Consider the following 20,858-nt stretch of genomic DNA (forward strand, 5'->3'; position numbering starts at 1 on the left):
GCTGCTCTGGAATTTGGAATGCTGAGGCTATAGGCAACCTCCCTGTTTCTGAAACAGTATTGGAAAAATCACATTTCTGAATCCTCCCCGGTCTTCAAAGATCAGTGCAAATCTATTGCTCATCATAAAGATTTTCTAATCCTTCCAGTCGACATTGATCTCTGCCTTCTTTGAACTCCAAGAAGCTCTTAGAGGCTAAACCAGCCAATCTAGGACTCGCTCTAATTTTGCACTGTGAATTAACTGCTTTATGTAAGGCTGAAACAGAGAACTTGTCTTGATCTCATTTTCATTCTACAAATTGCCTCGCACCAGACTGGGCACATGGTGGGAACATCCAATTAACTTGCTCATGTAGTTATCTATCTAGCATTTTAACAGAATTTGCAAAGCGCCTTACAAAAGGTTTTTCATAAATTGCTGTTGAATTAGATAGTTCCTACAATCTTCTTCTTAATCCCATAAAGGATTTGAGGTATATATTTTTGTCCACATATGCCAAACTCCTCTCTTTCTCTTCCTCTCATTCTGTCTCTCTCTGTCTCTGTCTCTCTCCCTCTCTCCCTCCCTGCAAAATAAATTTATGACATCAAGGATAATTTTACTTTAAAAGCATGGATATGGGATGCATGGCCTGATGGCAGATCTGCCAGCATTTTGAAGTTGAGCGCAAGGGAAACACTGAAACAGAATCTTTCTCTATGCAAAGTGTGTTTTGGTTTTGCATAATGCATTGTGCTTCAGGTGCCAAGTCCCAGACACAAGGAGAATTAATGGAATAACATCGGTAAAAGGCTTCAGACTCCTCAGAAGAAGTTCCCCAGCCTCATTAAAGGTGATATTATTCCAGTTATAGAGTTTAGTTAAAAACAACAAAATAATATTTCCCTGTTTTTATTGCTGATTTCTCGAGGCTTGGCAAAGCAAGCTGTGCTCTGCATTCACGGGCCCTATCACCCTCTGCATTGCAGGACTGCACTTTAGAATGACCTGCACTAGGGTACCTATGAGTGTGATTTGTGGGGATACATAGGAGCATGTGTTTTCTGAATATTTCTGTATGTATATCTCTTGTCACTGCACATTATTACCTGTGAATATGTTCATGTTTCCTGCTGAATTGTCGATGTCTTAGAGACAAGGGATCTTATTGCCTTGTTCACTGATGTGTTCCCAGGGACTACACAATGCCTATCACATAGTAGGCATCTCATAAAAAATGAATGAATGCACATTTATCCATAAAAGCTAAGACTGAGAAACTAAAGGGAGCCAGAGAGACCAACCAATCTCTATATTCTGATGGGAAGATTCTATGAGTTTACAGGAACAATTTTTAGAATATTAATGAGATCTTCCATCTTCCACTCTATGCAATCTAAATTTACCACAATACACACATTTTAATGGTGCGCACCAAAGACCTGGTGATCTGGCTTCTGACTATTCCTTTGGTCTTGTCTTCCACCCCTCTTCCTTCCCAGGCTTAGTTTCCTCCAGCTACTATGATCTTCTTGAACTTCTCAATCATACCAAGCACCTTCCCACCTCAGGGCCTTTGTACTTGCCATGCCTTCTATGGAGTCTTCTTCCCAAGATGTTCCTTCCCTTCATGGAGTCACTTAGACTCCACAGAGAGACCTTCAGGGACCACTCTACCTAAAACACAGTACTCACAAAGTACTTATCACCATCCAACATTCATTATATATTTAGTTATTCATTTTTAATGTGCTAATTCCACCATGAGAGCAAAGGCAGTTTTCATTTGATTGTTTCTTCTCCATAGTAGTACCTGCATATAGTAGGTACCTAATACATACTTGTTGAGTGATGGCTGGATGGCTGGATGGCATAAATAAATAAACAAACTTTAATATGCACTATGGACCTAATACTAATACTAGACAAAGAGTCAAAAAACCTCTGGTTTAGGTCACTCCTCTGTTATTTCTAATCTAGGTCTCAGTCACTTCACTTTTGCACGTTCTGTCTATTACTCAGGAAATACAGTTAATGCTATTTACCATATCTAGGTCACAGGATCATTTTGATAGTAAAATAATCATTTCTAATATTAACAACAATAATAGCTAAAATTTATTGAGCACTTAATATGTGCCCAGCATTTTGTTTAGTATTTGCATGAATGTTCTCATTCAATCCTTTAAAAAAATTCTATCATCTCCATTAAGTTTTTCTTTATTTGTAAAATAGAGATAATAATTATCTTTATTTTGTAAAAGAAGAAAGATAAATAGAATAGAAATATAAAAGTATCTCACAAATGGTAAAACTCTTTGTGAGTGATAGGTATTCTTACGAACAAAACTCTCTTCCCAATGTCACCTTCCACAGAGAAGATCCTCTGTTAGCCTTTTATATTGGTGCCTTCATTCTTGTTGTGTGTAGATACAAAATATATGCTAGACATGAATGTGGTGTGCTGATAAATGTCTAACAACCGGCTCTCTAAGAGGAGAAGCCTCTGTCAATTTCTGTGGTGTAAATGCTTCCACAATGCCAATTACATGTTACCAACTTGAAGTCACTGAACTAAAAATTGGAGATAGATAATGATCATCATCTCTCTTCAGCCGGGATGGCCTGGATGTACCACCACTACACAGTCATCTAATGGGTATATTTCCCTACAGTCTTGTCTCCTCTCCTTTCTCCACAATGCAGCCCAAGTGGTCTTTCTAAATACAAAACACACTATTTGGTTTGAAACCCTTCAGAGCTTGTCACTCCTCTCATCCCCAAGTTAAAGATCAAGTGCCTTACTACGTCTCGTCTTACAAAACTCTACATGAGCTCATCTTTGTTTCTTCTGTAGCTTTAACTCTCATTTCCAAACACAGCAGTCTATTTTTACCATTCCTCCTACAGGACCCAAAGTGTAGGGACTATATCCGTTGTGCCCACCATCGTTTCCTCGGTTCTGAGCACAGTGCCTGATGCTTGTTGGATGAGTCTATGAAGTTAAGACATTATATTCTGAGTACAAAGTCTTTAGCCTATTTATACTATGTGCCTGTGCATTTGCCCAGTGTAGGCACACATTTCCAACTTAAGGGGATTTAACTTGGCAGAGAGCATTACTGAAGTTGCTTTATGTATGGAGCATTATTATTCAATTGCATTCCCCTGGTGGAAAGCTGGCAGGCTGCTCCTCCGTGACAGATGTGCTTGCTTTGGTTGAGTCACCACCACAAGGCGTATTATCGGTTTTACTAATGTTTGCTCTTTTACACTCTAACAGGTAGTGTGATTCATCCAGTTGGTGTAAGTCGGAAGACTGACGCACACATAAATCTGTATTGCGAGATGGTGTGCACACACAATTTCATCCACAGGGCAAAAACTTGGGAAACATGACTATTTCATGCATGGGTAATACATGTACGTATAAGAAAAGATAGAATTAGCTCATGCATCTATGGGCATACACACAATTTTGTTCTAGATCATTTGATTTCACAAGAGTCACAGATACAAAGATCTTTTTTATTACTTGCTGCTATATACTAGTTTGCAAACTTGTGCTAGACTCTGAGTCAGCTGGAGATAGTTTTCATATACAGACTCCTGGGTTCAGAATTTAGATATTCTTTTTCAGGGCAGCTGGAGTGAAGCCTGAGAATCTGCAGCTTTTAAAAAGCCTAACTGCCCATCAGAATCAGCTGTGGAGCGCCAAAAGCTCCACAGCTGATTCTGATGGGCAGCTAGGCTTTTGGATCCCTGTTTTATACCCAATATGGGCAAAGTAATAGTATTTCCATTTCACATGCTAACTGTCCATTGGAAGTGATTGCCTGGAGCTCTGTGTTTGCAAAGAATCTGAGGACTCATTGTGAAAAATGCCATGACTGATTAGTGATGGCTTTCATAAGCTTGCATGGGAGGGTAGCAGTACTTGTGCTATGTAGTTGATGACTCCAGTGTAGGCCAACCACGTAAGTTGAATCCTCTTCATGCTGATCTCTTAGTGTCTTCTGGGACATGTCCAGCAAAAAGAGTGTGTTGCAATGCTCTAAGGGAAACATATTTCATCTTCCCATGGCTCTTTCTCATTCAAACTAAAGCTGTCTTACTGAATACTCCCTCCATTTAGATAAAAATTTTATTTTTTAGGACCAACCAGGTAAAACAAGTCTGCACCTTCTGCCCATGATGGCCCCTCAGCTACAGTATGCCTGTGAGCATAGTTCCACAGTTTGTGTCTGCTCTACTTCAGGATAAATAGTACCGTTCTTTTTATGACAAGTCATTGACCCCTTCCCAGTGGTGGTCATCTTCCTTTAGACATTCTTCAGTTTGATAACATCCTACTGCATGTGTGCGTCCCAGAACTAGACATTCTCCAGCTCCAGTCTAAGCATCTTTTTTTAAAAATTGGTATCACCTTCACCATCAGTTTATTAATTACTTAATTAATGACATAATTGCTGCAGCCTTTTTGGCAAGTATATTGATTGTATTGCTGACTCAAGTTCTGCTTACTTTTGACAAGTTATTTTCCATATGATTTTGTCAGTCCTCTTTTACTTCATTAGAGCACTGTAGTATCAAAACATAAAGCCTACATTTTAAAATTTCATCTTGTTACAGTAGATCATTCTATATAGCTCAAGGTACTCAGTATATTGATAAACCTCTCAGAATGTGAAGATAAGCAGAACTGAGTTTGAATCTACTTTGCTTCTCAATAGTTGTATGACCAAGTAAAGTTCCTCAAAAATTTTTTTAAGTCTTTTTCTTCTATTTTTATCTCTAAAATATGCAAAAAAAAACCCCAAAAAACAAAAACTGACCTCTAGGGTTATAAAGGTACAAAATTCCCAAAATACTATAATCTGGAATATTGTAAAGATTCAAAAAGTGATGGTTATTATTTTCTTGTCATCCAATTCACTTGCTGATTTTCAAATCTTCCTATTAAATATAAACTCAATAAAATGTCTTCATCATATGTTTTTATTAATTCAACAGTACAACCAAAATTTATTAACTGTCTATGCCAGCCACTGTGCTAGACATGGGGGAGGGGAGAGAGTGACTCATTGATTAATAGAATAGATGAAATTCGTACAATCACAAAACTCACCATCCAGTGGGGAAGAATATGGTGAAATAAATATAATTGAGTGTGCTAAAGGCTAAGATAAAAGACACCTAGGGTTTCATGAGAGACTTGTATATCTCCACCTACGATTTGTTAAAATAAAACATGTATTGGAGTAGGGTAGACAATTTCTCCTACCTCTGCTCCATATTTCCCTAAGTCTCATCTAGGAGGTTGATGTGTATATCCGTGTTTGAAAGACTAGCACAGAAATCCTCTGTATAGGAAATACTGGTGGATTTCATGAATTGTAAGTCCGTGAGGAGAGATGTCTTTTTTTCTTCTTTGTATCTCTAGTGCTAAGCACAGTGATTGTAATATACCAGGCCCTCAATAAATATTTGTTGAATAAATAAATACATCCAGCTATGTGTTTCAAGTTCATGAAACACATAGGACACAAAGGACACATGAAACACAAAGCAGGCAAATGGACATTCGCTGACCTAAAGGTTATTCTCAAAGGACCACATTGACTAAGAAAGAAATGGGATTAACTGCCAGCCTTGTTCTCCTTGCCTGACCCATTCAGTTCTACTTCGATATCCTTTTAGTCCCCTGTGAATAATAAGTAAAGAGTGAACAGCTGAAATGGAATAGTTTAAAATTTGGAGCAGTTTTCACTCTGAGTTTTTAAAGTGAAATAAGAATGTGTGTGGTGGGGGGTGGGATGGGGTGGGCTATGTTTAGTCAGATTCTCTATCAGCTTCTCCATTTGGGCAGTGGTGACAGATACCCTCTGCAAGTCTCTTAGGCCATAACGACTTTCTGGTAGATGAGGCTATCAAAGACAAGAAGCACAGCATAAATGCTGTGCTGCCAACTGAACTTCAGTGAGGTGCAATGAAAAGTATTTTTGTTCATTATAATCTGATTCTCCATCTGTCTGGGGTGGTACTTTACATATCTCCATCACTGCACTTACTTTTCTGGCTCTGGTGAAGAGGTGAGTAGATTAAATTCCTGGGTACAGACAAATACACAGCCTACCTTGTCTTTCCCCTGAGCTTACCACCTAGGCTACTCCAGAGACTGAAAGAAACTAAGGTACTCAGAGCAGAACCAAAGCTCTATAAATTTACTAAGGGAGCTCACCTATGAATATTTAATTATTCAAAAGTCGAGGGCTAGTTATTCAATGAGCATTGGCCTGTACAATAGGACATTTGGCCTGGGACAATAGGACATGTGTTCAGAATATGGCCACTGCCCTTATAATTTCTGAACATCTCAGGTGTGGCTTGGTCCAGCTATATCTAGGGGTGGGGTGGTTTGGACATCAGCAGACAAAGGATCTGAACTTAGGATTGGAGTCAGCTAATGTGGAAAATAGTCAGTGAGGGAATAAACCAAGCTTCAGAAAGCAGTAGAAGCCAAAATACCATATTAACACAGTATCTAAGGAGATAGATTTAACAAACATGCAATCACTCCAAAGTATTTTTTCAACATCATCAAACAGTTCTCTCACACCACCTGGGTGCCCTATAATTCAGCTCAGTTCTGACACTCTCTACCTGGAGATGGCATCATATCCCACAGATCAAGGGCTCAGTTCTACAAGACTGCCCCCACCCGGCTTTAGACACCAGTTGCAAGTCCAGGTTGTCTCCTGTGCGTCTAACCAATGGGCTATTGATCAGAGGTTCCCACGCCCCCCGACTTGGTTTTGATTAATTTGCTGGAGTGGATCCCAGAACTCAGAGAAACATTTTACTTACTAGCTTAATGGTTTATTATAAAAAGACACAACTCAGGAGCAGCCAGATGAAAAGATGCATAGGCAAGGTTTGGAGAAAAGGGCGTGGAGGTTCCATGCTCTCTCCAGGCACACCACTTCCAGCACTTCAATGAATTCACCCCCAAAAGCTCTCCGAAGCCCTTCCTTTTGGGTTACAGAGGCAGGACTAATTAAATCATTAACCATTGCTGATTGATTCAACCTCTAGCCCCTCTCTCCTCCTTGGAGGTCAGCATGGAGGGACTTCATCTCTCTAATCACATGTTTGCTTACCCAGGCAGCTATATCCCCATCCTTAGGTGCTGTCCAAAAATCACCTCACTAACATAACTCAGGTGTCCTTAAAAGGGTTTTTAAAAAAAAAAAAAAATCAAGACACCTTTATTGCTCTTACCATCTAGGAAATTTAGATGGCTTTGGAAGCTCTTTGCCAGGGACAAAGACCAAATATGTATTCCTTATTATAAATCATAATATCACAGTTACCACACACAATTGTGACTCTAGGTTGACCAAAGAAGATGATACCATGTACTAATAGAGTACAAAGGTAAGGTCTCTCTGAGAAATTCCATATAATCTAGGAGATAGCTAGGCAGTTTTAGTTACATAAATTACCAAATTACAGGACCCATAAAGACCTGTAGTCTTAGAGACCGAAGGCAGGGAAATTGATGCCAGTCAAGCTGCTAATTCAACAAGATTATTTTTAAAACTGAATGATATTCAGAAATATAATTTTCTGTGCAAATATCCAGGATAATTCAATGTTAAGTCATGAGCTTATTTCTAACCTAAAAAATTAAGTAGTACTTCTAGAAACCAGAGTAGTTAATTATTAATAATTGTTAAAACTCCTGATATGAACCATTATTTTTAATATACTATATACAGAGTTGATATTTAAAGCACATTTGGGTACAATAATTTTAAATTGTAAACTATAAATTTTCATCATTTCTTCATTTTTGTAGTTCTTGTTCTGATGTGAGACTTGACTTTTTTTATTTAGGGCACCAACTTCCTTGGTTGAACAATCGAAGTTCTCTTGCTTATTTTCCAGCTAGAAAGGCCCATGGATGATTCATGGAAAGTCCCCAAAAGTTATCCCAAGGAATAACGGAGAAACTCATTGAAGTAAAACTTTTGGTCCTTTACGTTCACTTGAAGTAAGATGGTTCAACTTCTACATGTTTAAAATGTTAGATTCTATATAAAATCTTATTTAAAAATTTAATACTTTTGCAAGTTTGTAAAATGTTGAACTTCAGTGGCCCCATTCCTGCTCTGTTTAAGACTACCACTTTTAAAATGAGAAATATTCACATTCAAGTTTGCAGAATATGATTTGAGAGGCCACCTGTTAGGAATCTCCACATAAAGTTAATGCGATAGTGTGGTAGGGAAAAGAGTTAGAAAACTGAGCCAGCTGCAAATGATAGTTCTAGAAATTCTATATAATAATAGGTAACATTCATGTAGAGTTTGTCAAAAGTTTTCAAGGCACCTAAAATGAACTCATGCAATCATCACAATGGATATGATAGAAAATATAATTGTCATAATAGATATTATTAATATTTTCTACTTTGCAAATAAGAAAAGAAAGACACAGAAAGGTTAAATACTTTGCCTAAAGTCATGTGGTTAGTAAGATGCAGAACTGGTGATTTCAATTCCTGCAGGCTGCTTTCAGAAACTATGCTTTTAATCACTGTTATTCTTCCTTGAATCTCTATTTCTGGAGCAGGAAATTTGTCTTGTACCAGCAGCGGTATAAATCCTCATTCACTTTTCTATATTGTACACTCGATTTGCTTATTCACCCATTCATTTGGCAGCTATTTTTTGAAGACTTATTATGTGCTCCTACACCACTTATATACCTTTCCCCACTCCTTCGTATTTATTTAAATGAATTTTATTTGTAAGAAATTGTATCAATGGAAATATTGTCTCTTATGGTTTTAATTTCCTGACAGATACAAAGCATTACGTAGACTAAGTCACTATGAACTCACGTCTTCTGTAGCTTTACTTTTTGGCAAACAAATGGGAACCACTCTTTGTGAAATCCCAATCTAAATTATAACCCAAGGCTACTCTTTTAGAGTCTTATCGTGACTATTACATACTCATCCACTGATGTGAGTGACTTTGGAAATCATGTAGACCCAAAGAAAAGCCATATAATCCTTTTAGTTTATTGAAGAAAGAACATTTTTTATTTATAACAATAAAACTGTATTGAGGGAATGGACACCTCAAAATGTGATTATTCAAACAACCCTCTTTCTCAAAGTTAAATTCACACAAAAAAAGTAGTTTATAGCCATAGAGAAATCAATTAACTCTACTTTCTTCAATATAGGCGTCCTTCTGGCTTTCATATTGGGGGCAATCTCACTTTATTATATTAAACCAATGAAAACATTCCAAGCATTCTCTTGGAAGGGAGCAATAAAAAAGGCAGCATCCTATGTTAGATAAAATCTTTCATTACATGCTACCAAAATGCCATGTATTTTGCAATGGTGAAATGTATTTGTGCATTTTACACATGTGATGTGAATCATTTTAAAAGCCATAATCACAACACAGCAGATGCTAATAAATTTTCAATCTGTTAGGCTTTGTTTTCTGGAGAATGAATTTGATTTGTAATATAAATGTTCCATGGGTGATTGTGTTTAGCCATGGAGATTATGGGAGGTCTGGTATGCTAACCTCTAGGGTGTTTTTTACTACCTGGTAATGTTTGCAGAGAATCCAGTTCCTAGAGTACTATGCTTCACTGCAATGGGCTCATTCACCTGTCTTATATTAAGCCTTTTTTAGGACTCTCTTTCCAACTTTATGATATGTGTTATGACCTATTTATCAGGAATCTGAACCCTCTGGAGGATACTCAACAATCAGTCTTAGTCCCGACCTATCTGTTTTCCTCTCCTTTGTTTTATTTCTAACTGTGAGCTCTTGGCTAAATTCCTACATTGCTTCCCTTTTTAGCAATTTCAGTTCTGGTAGCTAATTAGGTAATTCCTCCTACTCACTTTTCACTTGGAATCTTGACCTCCGCTCACATTCTGGTAATGTGCCATAATTCAGCAAATCTCAATACAGTCTTCTTTATGCATGCTGAAAACAGCCTGTGTTTGAATGAGCATCAATGGTGAGAGTCCTTCAGGACTGAGGGCTACAACTGAGAGTAGGTGACCTCGGGATGTTTGATTCCAGGGAGAGCAAACCCAGGATAGAAACAAAAGGAAAGCTGTGTATAAATTCAGAATCCGGGATCTAGATGTTCATCACATTGTAAAGAGGGACCCAGAAGCTACAAGTGAAAGGAATATGGGCCAATCTGGAACAGAATGCACTGTAGCAAAAAAATCAAAAAAAACTGAGAAAGTGAAAAATATATAATATCAAGATACCATCCCAAATTGTCTTAGAAAAACTTTGCTTGAAGACTTAATGTAACACCAATAAACCTATGCTCCTCCATATGTTAGTTTTCACTCTAAGATCTTAAATGTACTAATTGATTTCCAAGAGTGAATTCAATCTAATGGTGAGAAAATATCTTTGAAAATGGAAAGTAGAAGAGATTCTTTTTTATCTAAGGTACACTTATTGAGGGGTATTAGCATATTTCCCATCTGTATAGATTCTTAGAAAGTTTAAGAAAACATACTTGAATTTTATGTACCCACCTCCAAAATTTATATACAAGCTTACATATTTTTAACAACTTGCAATTTTTATACTTATATTATGCCCTAAACATATTCCAGATTGCAAGGCAGATTTTATAATTCAAGTCTGTATCACACTTCATTAATGTATAAGTTAACAGTTCTCCATTTCGAAGACACATATGTCATGTTTAAATTTCCTTTATTGTAAACAATGACACAATGAACATCTTTCAATAAATGCCGAGTTTAAATAACCGACTCTTTTCTTTGGATACAGTAATGAAAAGTGTATTCCTAACAATTCATAGCAATGGTTTTATAGTTTTGGATTCATTGTACAAAACTGTTTCCCAAAGAGATATAAAAATTTACACTAGTTCCAGATTTGTATATGTACCAGCTTCACTGTACCCTCTCTAATGGTAACTAGCTATATATGCATATAATTTAACAGGTGAAACAGAGAGCATCCCATATCTAAGTTTTACAACATAAGAGCTTTACAGCATTGCGCGGTGTTAAAGTTGGAAAAATTCTAAGAGATCATTTAGCCCAATTCTCTTATTTCAAAGTTTAATAAACAGCACTAGAGAAAGCCAGTGATTTATTCAGGGTTATAGGGGGCATTATTATGGGAGCAGAGAATTGAATCTGGTTTACCTGACTCCTTGTTCAGTGGTGCATTACATCACCACCAAGTCCCCCGGGCTCTCGTGGATTCAGTCACTGTGCATACCAATCCAAGAGCATTACTTAACTGGTGTATTTTATATTATTGTTGTAAAACACATATCTGTGTGTTTATGTTTCTACACATCAATCAAAACATATTGTCCTTTTTTAAAAATGAAGTTTAGACACTGTAGTGGGTATTAATATCTTTAATCGTTTGTCTATTTTGGCTGTTTGGGAAGTCTTCCTCCCTCATACAAGCTCAATATCCTTCAACAGCATTTTCTCTCCACCATTATACCTATTTTGGGTAGAAGGCTATGATAGGCAGAATTTTAGATGGCCTCCTGGTTCTATTATCACAATTATGTTACCTTGCATGGCAACAGGTCTTATACTAATACAATTAAGATACTAATCTATTAACTTTAAAATAGAATATTATCTAGGTGTGCCTAATCTAATCATGAGATTCTTTCAAAGGCTACCCTCTGCTACTTTCTTCACTTGGTCAAAGAGTCAAAGAGATTGTAAATGTGAGAAGGATTGGATGCATTATATTTTATCTAATTTGAACCATAATGTATTACTTTCATAATTTTATCAAGTTGAGAATGATTCCCTCTATTTCTAGTTTTCTTTTTTAGTATATTTTTTTCATTTTTCAATTACAGCTAACATACAATATTATACTTCACATCCTTATGACTATTTTGTAACAAACAATTTTTACTTCTTAATTGCTTCCTCTTTTTCACCCATCCACAGAAGTCTGACAACAACCCGAATGAGCTCAGGAGCAGATTCTTTCTCAGAGACTCCAGATAAGAATTCATCCTGGTAATGGCTTGATCTTGGCAGAAAACCCAGTGAGCCTACTGAGACTTCTGACCTACAGAACTGGGCGTTGTCTTAAGCCACTGAGTCATAGTAACTCTTTTTACATAGCAATAGAAAATTAATACAGAGGATAATTCAGGATGACTGTGTTCCTCTGCAGAAACTCAAGAGGCTAGATACCCTTTCTCTCATCCCGTTACACCCAGGAGTGGACATAAGATTGAAACTCAACCAACCAGACATTCCCTCTTAGGATTCTGTATTTGAGCGCATGACTCCAGGATGGTAGGAAGAGTCAGAAGCCAGAAATTATAGATGCATAATTCCCACAAGACTATATCTGATTATAGACAACTGCTATGTTGTTGTTGGCTAGCCATCTGCAGCAGACATTGTTCCTGAATTCTAAACCTGGGCCTCCAGATACCTATAAGGATAGTAAATTCCTTGAGATACTTCCCAGTAATTCTATTTTGCTTAGCCTATCAAGAATTCTTTTTGGTTGCTTATAAGAAATAAGTCGATTAATAGAAATGCTAAATAAAATATAAACTAATTATTTTCTAAATTTTTCAGTCACATTTGGCAATCAAACCAATTTCTTTTCAGCGTCATTTCCTTAATGGCATATTTTATAGCCTCATCGTGCCAATACAAATCTCTGTCAGCCCCATCTGCTTAGTTTATACCCACTAATTTATGGGACTAATATCTGATGGCCCAAGGTCTGGAGAAATGAGTCAGGTAAGATGGTAATGTTGGGAATTGAGAAATAGCAATTTAGTCAATTTTTATCATTTGTTCATTAGAGAGACTCAGAGAAGACTCCCTCCTATTTTGAGGCACTGTCTCCTATCTCAACAATATAGTTCTACTTAAAGTTGTCAATCCTAGTACATCTCTATTTTAGTCACACTGGATGCATGTGACCAAGGCTAAACTAATCATATAACTCAATCTTGTCATAGGATTTGATTTAGAAGTGGACACATGACCCAAAATGTGCCAGTCAGAATTATCCATGAGGTTTTTTTCCCAGTGGAGCATTTTTAAACATAAGTATTTCATTTTCTTTGGAAGGATTGCAAATGGTATTGTGTTTGAAATTTTGGTTTTCATATGTTCATTGCTAGTACCTAACAATATGATTTAGTATGATTTATTTCATATATATGTTGCTCTAGCTGTGTTGAACTCACTTATTAGTTCTGGAAGTTTTTTGTAGACTCCTCAGACTTTTCAACATAGACCATCAGCTGCAAATAAGGGAAGTTTTTATTTCTTCTTTTATTTCATTTTCTTGCCTGTTTGCAGTAGCTAGAAGTCCCAGTACCATGGTGAGTAAGAGTGGTGAGAGCGTATCCTCACCCAGATTCCAGCCCTAGAAGCAGAGCGCTCAGTCTTTCACCATGATGTATTATATTAGCTGTGGCATATTTGTATGTGTTCTTTATCATATTGAGGTAGGTTTCCTTTATTTCTAACTTGCTAAGTGATTTTTTTTCTCTTTTAATCACAAATAGGTATTGGCATAAATTTATTTTCTTAAACTTTAGTCTAGATTTCTTGCTGGGACTAGAACCTTTCCCTGAGTTTCAGGGACCCTCATCTGTCCTCTTAATCTCTGCTGGCTCATTTTCCTGGACCGGAGGCTGGACTATGCTTCTAGAGTCCATCATGCCTTCGAAAAGCAATGGTATAGTTGTTTTCCTGGTCCTTGGCATACAAAGATGGATAAAACATGGAGCCTGTTTTAAAGGGACTGATAGTTTAATGGGGGAAGTGAGAATGATTTCATAGGGTATAATGCGAATAAATGTCATGAGAAAGTGTGCGGTGGTGGACACAGAACATTCCTGTGGCTCTGAAGAATTAGGATAAGCTTTTTGGAGGCATTGACACATATTTCGTTTTAAAAGTGTGATCTAGCCAAAAAAAAAAAAAGTATGGGAGGAAGATGGCAGGAAGCAGGGGAAGGTATTTTACACATGCATAACTGGCTTCAAGCCTTGCAGAACTAAGATTCAGATTTGAAAAGGGGCATGTAAATGTCCACGTTGCAGCAAAAATAGGAAAAAGTAAAAATGAGAAAGTGCTTGATGGCAGAGGATATTCAATAATGAAATCTTGCTATTATTAGAGTTAGAATTAAATAGATCCTGGAGAACTTAAAAAAGGAAACAGCTACCTTTTGAATGCTTTAACTCTAGGCCTATACTGAAAGAAGAGACAGAAATATAATGATGGTATTTTAAACTGCTCGAAGCACTTTCATGAGCATTATTAGACTGAACACATCCAAAATTCCTGAGCTCTTTATACTTCCCCTCTACAAATTCCAATCCTCCCATAATCGTGAACTTGCTCTCAAGAGAAACAAGAATGACTTCAGGCAGCAGGTAAGCAACCTAAAAGATTATATTCAGCTTAGGTGAACAAGATACGATATTTTCAACAAATTGTGTAACTCAAACTATTGGGAGCTATTTGGCCATTGCTCCTTAGGTGATTGGAATTTATTTCATCTATGTAATAGAGGCATGTAAAAATATAATTTGTTTTTTAGCTTAGTGATTACGGGCAATGAAGAAAGAAAAAAATGAAGCCCACACTGCCGAACCTGATTTGGATAATTTTACTGAAGAGAATTTTCAAAATAGCAAGTAAATATGAGACCATGAAAAGACTTATTATTTGGCTAATACATGAACTGATTGTCTACTATGTGGCTGTCACTGTGCTGAGAACTGTAGGGAGTACAGGTGAAGTGGACTCTATGCTCTTCCCACAAGAAATATGAGGTGAGAAGTTGGTATCGTGCATGAAATAGACAAGGACAAGCCTAGGGGAGAGAGAAAGATGGAGAAAAGTAAAAAGTATTTTATCAGAAAATGAGGAGATGATGGGCTATTTTATTGCAGAGCAAAGAAGCTTGATTAAATGCATGGGTGAGACAAACAACATATGCTTAGAGAATTCAGTTTGGTTAGAACGTAATGTTTAAGAGATGAGTAGGGAGAAAAACATTTTTAGTGCTATAATTGAAATACATATTTACTACTCTGACTCTATAGAGGACTTATCAGTATCCTGTCAATCCAGCTTCCATAGGCTTGACAGGATACTGTCTCCTGCCCTACTCATGAAGGATTCAAGTCTTCAACCTCTTGCTTTGGTTATTCCTTATACAGATGTCAGCATGCCCAATTGATGACCAGTAAAGTTCTTTTTTTCTTTTTTTAATTTTTATCTCGTGATTCAAATACTTGGAAACTGTATGGTTTGAAAACATATTTTACTTTGCAGTGCTAAGAACCTGTATTATCTCCAGGGACTTTGATTCAGGTGAGTCAAAGTTCCAATAACTGGAAGTGTCTTGTTTAACTTTCAAGGCCATTTTCCGTGGTGCTGAGGTGATGTTTAATGGGCATCTTTGTAGGAAACCATTTATCAGTCTACTAGCTTCCTTCAGCATTTTTCATATACATACTAACAAATATGAAGTCATTTTCTCAGCGATTCATTAATTTCATACTTTCTCCTTTGTTTACAATTAATCTATCAGACTAGGTTTAAGTAATAACCCAATGTCATTTTTACATTTAAATCATAAATATGTCATTGTTAGATTTGTTCAGAAACAGTAGGAAGATTGAGATAAGTGAATCAATATGATTTCCTCCCAGATTTTACAATATGTGACCTGAGGAGATTTATGCATTGTGGGAGAAGGCTGAACAGAGGTATCACAGGGCAGTAAAAATCTTTAAAAAATTAGAACCAAGAGTGAGTCAAAGCCAATGTGGCAGTCAGTAGGGCTGATAAATTGTCTACACATCTTCCACTGCCTAAACTATGTTTCTTTGTTTGCTGGAAGCTTCAGTTCAGGCTTATTTCCTCATTTCCATAAATATTCTTCCCATAAAACTTCGTTCCTTGAAGTAAAATTAACAATACCAAAAACTTAGCTAACACAGTTAGACTTCATGTCACAGGGTAAGGATGTGAACTTGCATCTAGAAGAGATGCAAATCCATCCAGGGAGAGGACCTAGCTTATGCAAAATGCGAAAAAGCCATGAAAGGGAGAGTAATTCAGGGGCATGAGGGCAGGGAAGCGAATCACAGTTCATGATTAGCTCTCCAGCTGGAAGGCCATGTAGCTCTAGGGTCAGAGTGAGTCTCATTCTTAGTAGCCAAAGTTACCTAAGAAGAATAATGAGTAAGCAGAGGAAGTCAGAGGAGAGGGAGCAAAATGGATACAAAGCAAATTAAATGATAAATAAATCTGAGAAGAGCAAGAATGACATTGAGAAAGAGAAGAGACAGGATTCTTTGTTCCAAAAGTCTGCCATCACTGTACATTATATCTTATCTTAAGATAACCGTAATGATGCTTAGAACTCCACGACCCGGCCTCCATTTCTCCACCCCCATTAACATGCACACAGACCAGTTACTAGTTCTACTCTGAATGAATGGCTGTTTCTTCTAACAACAGCAGTACCATCTCCTGAATAAAACTGGACTGGATCCATATTGTCTCGTTTAGGGTTACACATCATGCTAAGAGGTTCGGACTTCACCCTGCGATCAGGTTTCTAGGCCAGTGCTTTTTTTTTTTCCCCCCTCAACGTTTTATTTTGAAAAAATTTAAACATATAGTAAATACAAAAGAATTTTAAGTAAACTCGTATATCCACCACCTACATGATACCTCTGAAATTTTATCATAGTTGCTTTATCAAGTATCTATCCATCCCTTTACTCATTCATTAATCTTTGTCATGCATTTATTGCACTAAATTCCAGATATCCATGTGCTTCCCTGTAAATGCTTCAGCATGCATATTATTATCTAGAGTTTGAGATTTATTTCGTTTTTATGGAAACTTTACATACAATGAAATGCGCAAATTTAGATACTTATGTAATCTAAAATCTTATCAAGATTAAAGTACTGTTATCACTCCAGAAATTTCCCTCACACTCCTTACAATGCAATTCCTGTCCCCACCCCACAGAAGCACCAATGTCTTCCTTGTTTTTCACTCTAGACTTATTCATTTTTTAAGAATTTCATATAAATGAAATCACACAGTATATGCTCTTTTGTGTAAAGCTTTTTTCTTTTCCACACAGAAAGATGTGTGATTTTTTTTAAGATTCATTCAAGTCATTGCATCATAATTCATTTCATTTTTGTCCTGAGTGAATCCCCTACCGTATATCCGTTCTCATACTGGTAGGCATTTGAATGGTTTCCAATTTGGGAGTATTAGGACCAAAGCTCTTAAGAAAATTCTTGTACAAGTCTTTTTGTTAACATATGTTTTCATTTCTCTTGGGGAAATACCTAGAAATGGAATTGCTGAGTCAGAAGATAGGTTTAGGAATATGCTTATTTTTATTAGAAAATGCTATGTGTGTGTGTTTTTTTTAATTGACTGTACCATTTGTATTTCCACACACACAAAAAAATGTTTCAGAGTTTCACCTTGCTCTACAATGTCACCAACCTTTGGTTTTGCCACTTTTTCTAATTTTAGCCATTCTAGTGGATGTATAATAGTATCTCTCTGTGTTTTTAACTTTCAGTCCCTGATTACTAATGATGTTGAAAAGTTTTTCCTGTGCTTATTGGCCAATTGTATGTTTTCTTTTGTAAAATCTCTGCTTATAACTTTTATCCATTTTTATTGGCTTGTCTATTCAATTTTATAATGGAGTCTTGTGATGTACAGAAGCTTTAAATTTTGATGGTCTAATTTTCTTCTTTTATGGTTATTTCTTTCTGTAGTTTGTCTTAAAAAAAAAAAACAACTTTGCTCACCTGCAAATTCTGAAGACACTCTTTTATGCTTCCCTGTATAAACTTCATTGTATTTTTGCTCTTATGTTTAGGTCTGTGATTCATGAGTTGAGTTCTGTGTATGGTGTAAGGTAGGAGTTGAGTTTTTTTTTTTTTATGAATAAGTTATGATAACAGCACTATTTCTTGAACACACACACACACACACACACACACACACACACACACACACATTTGTCTACATTATATTCCTCTGCTGCCTCTGTTGAAAGGTTTGGGTTCTTCATTTTGTTCCACTGACCCGTCACTTATTGATCCAAAGTCTACCATTGCACTGTCTTGATTACTATGGCATTATTGTACATTTTGAAATCAGTTACTGTAAGTCTTCCAACTTTATTCTTTTTCAAGAGTGTTTTGTATATTCCTGGCCCCTTACACATCCACATAAATTTTAGGATCAGCTTGTCAACTTCTATAAAGCAATCTAATAGAATTATATGAGGAGAATTTACATCTTAAAATTATTTTTTCCAAAGCATGAATTTTTATATCTTTCCACTTATTTAGGTGTTCTTTAATTCCCTTTGGCGAAGTTGTGTAGGTTTCAATGTATAGGTCTTTCATAACTCTTATTAAAAATGTTTCTAATTTTTTAAATGATGATATTATAAATATAATTGTTGTATTTTAATTTCCAATTTTTTGCTGCTAGCTTGTAAAAATACAATTGATTTTGGATTACTCTTTTATTCTGAAAACTTGGTAAATTAACTTATTTATTTTAATAGCTATTTTCCAATTACTTAGGATTTTCTATATAAATAATCTTATCACCTATCAGTACTTGTTTGATACAATGAAGCACCATCTTCATTTGCCCTCAATAGAAATACATTGCTAGAAAGAGAAGAAAAGTAAAGAGCAATGTAAGAATATGGGAAGAAATGAGGTTCTGAATCACTGGATAGATACTTAAGTTCAGTCTTTTTCTCTTTAATTTAATTATGAATTGGATAACAGTAGGAAAAAAATCAGAATTATATGGACAGAGATTCAATCATCTATTCTCTCTTCTTCTAAAGAATCAAACAGACTTCTTATTCGCATCTTACAATTTAATAAAGGAAGAGATTGCACCTCTCAAAGCTTCCTTTCCCCTTTCATTTCTGAACTCCTGAAAGCCAGCCATGTTCCTAGACTTCCCTTTCCAGAACAGAATTTCTAACTACATAATCTTGGGCAAATAGCTTTATTTCCCATTAAATGAAACTTCTCCCTGACATGACAGCAAGAAAAAGTGAACCGTAGACATGGAAAATGTAACAACCACCCATGAGGTGCTGTGGAGTTTCAGAGTAAAGATATCAGAGGAGCTCAGTTGACAAAGGCCAGTTCCCTGGTCATACAAGTCTTCATGGGGTCTCACTAACTTTGTAGATCCGAACCCATTCAGGGACTGTCCCTTGGCTTGCCTGTCTTAGAGACTCATTGTTAAAAGTGTTTCAGAGTTTATCAGATTCAAGAATGCTGGTTCACACTAAGAAAGCTCACAAGAGGCTGATAAATAAAACCAGAATAACAATGTACTAATTTACACTAAGAAATATAAATCTAACATAGAATGAGTTTTATGTCAGCCTGGGCAGTACATTCTCTCCCTATGGGCCAATTAAGTGGAAAGATAAATTAGCAGAAAGAAGGCCTGATCAGCACAGAATTAAAACAAGACAGGTGAGTTTATATGATGCAAATACTTGATTGCTATAATTTAATAGACCCTGATGTATCCACCTCTACAATAGGCATACTCCAGCAACCAGAACCAGACATGGCATTTTTAGGCTGGAGAACATTCTTTCCTGGGCAGAGCAAATCTTGTGACTGCTACATACTTGTATGGAGAAACATTTCTAACCTATTTTTACACATCCTTTTTGTAGCCTTTTTTTTTTTTTTTTTTACCTTCCATTAGATTACTCAATTGATTTGGAACAAGTCTGCAGTTTTAAAGGTACTTGACATTTTCTTGCTCATACCCATCATGGGTTGATTTCATGGCCTATCCATTAGTAAACAATTTGATCTACTTTATTTCAATGTTCTTTTCTTTGGAGCATTCTGAAAGCGAGGCACAGTTCTTAGAATGCCCTGTAAATTCTTATTGAATCTTCAGAATGATCTTGAGAGGTAGACATTATTACTCTATTTTCTTTTCACAGACATAAAAACTGAGACTCAGAGAATTTAGGTGATTTTTCCACTGTCAGTTGACAAATATATATTGAGCTTCTATCATGTGCCAGGAATGGCAGGAGATGATAGGGTAACACACAATATATCCTTATTGTCTGTCTTACAATAACATAGACCAACAATAACATTGTGAAATTTATACATGTGAGACATTTGGGAAAACTCCGTTATGCTATGTCAATGCTAGGAAGCTTTGTTCCATTCGAGGCTCATTTTATTTAATGATTTAATAAGTGAGTGAATGAATGATTGAATATGCATGCTTTTCATCATTACTTATTTCTATAAATCGAGGTAAAGTAAAGTTGAGTAAGTCGTTCAAATTTTTAGAGATTTCAAATGACTACGGTCCCAATTGTTGCAACTTTTAATGAGTCTCAGCAGTGTTTCTGGCATTGTGCGGAATACAGAGGAGACATGACCCGGACTAAGAGACACACCATCAAAGTGGGACAAAGGCCATCAAGATAACAGAAGGAGAAGGTGAATAACTTGTTCCAAGAGGAAACAGCTGGAGCTGGTTTCTGAATGCTAAACAGTTTTGAGTTTCTCTTTGATTCAAGAAAGCCAAATCCTCACAACTTAAACTTTGAGATGCGTTCTGAACATCCACAGACCCCCAAACTGAGTTGGAAATCTCCCATGGAGAGGTTTCCTTGGGTTATTTTCTTCACTCCTCTCTTCTGCATGGGTTCGGCAATGTAAAGGAAAT

The sequence above is a fragment of the Pteropus vampyrus genome, unplaced genomic scaffold (assembly GCF_000151845.1).
Source record: "Pteropus vampyrus isolate Shadow unplaced genomic scaffold, Pvam_2.0 Scaffold61, whole genome shotgun sequence".
In the NCBI taxonomy this organism is placed as follows: Eukaryota; Metazoa; Chordata; class Mammalia; order Chiroptera; family Pteropodidae; genus Pteropus; species Pteropus vampyrus.